Source organism: Nomascus leucogenys, chromosome 5 (assembly GCF_006542625.1).
Source record: "Nomascus leucogenys isolate Asia chromosome 5, Asia_NLE_v1, whole genome shotgun sequence".
Classification (NCBI taxonomy): Eukaryota; Metazoa; Chordata; class Mammalia; order Primates; family Hylobatidae; genus Nomascus; species Nomascus leucogenys.
The window spans coordinates 29,048,746-29,050,158 of NC_044385.1; the positions used below are offsets into that span (position 1 = coordinate 29,048,746).

A 1,413-nucleotide genomic window follows, 5' to 3' on the forward strand; every position below is an offset into this window, starting at 1 on the left:
AAGTCTATCTGATTTTTCCTTTCTTCTGTGTTTTTCCTGCTATTATATAAGAGCAAGTTGTACAAGCCTCATCCTTAGATTACTGTAACAGCTAGATTATAAACATATTTGAATTCAGTGATCATATCTTATATTTGTTATCTTGAACAGGTCCTTGCAGGTCTTCTCAGGTGAGTCTAGACTTATTTTATTTTATTAAAATATTTTTAAAATTTAAATTAATTTTTTTTTCAGGGGAAAACATGAACACAGGCTCTACTACCACAAATCGTACAGTCAAGTTTCCAGCATTTGGGGAAATTGCAAGGGTCAGCACACCTGGAGTGCAGTGGATGAGCTTAGCCCTGGAAAAACCACCTTTGGAATCATGGTATGTTCCCTGACAGGTAAGTATTAGATTTTTATTTATTTTTGTTATTTATTTATTTATTTTTATTTTTTAGAGATAAGGTCTCGCTCTGTCACCCAGACTGGAGTGTAGTGGCATGGTCATAGCTCACTGCAGCCTTGACATCCTGTGCTCAAGCGAACTTCCCAACTCAGCTGCCTGATTAGCTGGGACTACAGGTGTGTGCTACCACATCCGGCTAATTTTTAAACTTTTTTAGTAGAGATGAGGTCTCAGTATGGGGCCCAGGCTGGTCTTGAACTCCTGGGCTCTAGACATCCTCCCACCTCAACCTCTCAAAGTGCTGGGATTACAGGTGTGAGCCCCTGTGCCCAGCCCCTAGACTTTTATTTTTGTCTTCTTTAAGCAGCTCTATAATTAAGAGCGTATACACTTTTATTTTTAATACGTACTTTTTTGTTCATATGTTGAGATGTCAAAGCACCAGACATCTGAACTTTGAAAAGAAGAATAGGTGAGATACTATGGAAACAATATTTATAATAAAATGAAATGTAACACTTACGGAACTAGACAGTATGCTAAACATGTTTTATATCTTATCTCATTTAATCCTCACGACATTTCTATGAAATAAAGTATTTTATTTGCCACTATATCGATAAAGGGATTATGAAACCATTCCATTAATTCTCTCCTAAACACTCTGAGTTTGGTAGATCTCATAATTTTCCAACTTTTTATTTCATTAACCAAGGCACTAGAAATCCAACATAGGGTACCCATTGTCATTTTGCAGACAGCATAACTTGATGAGTAATAGCATAAGCTAAATTCTAGCTCCATCATTTACTATATATATGACTTTGGTAACTTATCCTCTTAGTACCCCAATTTCTGAAGCAAATTAAAAGTAAAAATAGAAATGTTCTTCCCAGTGCTTATGTGCTCAGGTTGGGAAATTTATTTTCTCACCTGGAAAGATCAATTCCAATGATAGGAATGGTAGCTCTGAGAGGATTTAGAATTGTGCAAAACTGTGGCAAGATCTCCTGAAAACAGTC

The 1,413-nt window shown here is 36.2% G+C and overlaps 1 non-coding gene across 1 annotated transcript; it reads right to left on the reverse strand.

Moving 5' to 3' along the window:
• Positions 1-231: 231 nt before the first annotated feature.
• On the reverse strand, positions 232-394 carry LOC115835346. The gene has a single exon (XR_004030329.1). It is a non-coding gene; the product is annotated as a U1 spliceosomal RNA (small nuclear RNA).
• Between the last annotated feature and the right edge of the window lie 1,019 nt (positions 395-1,413).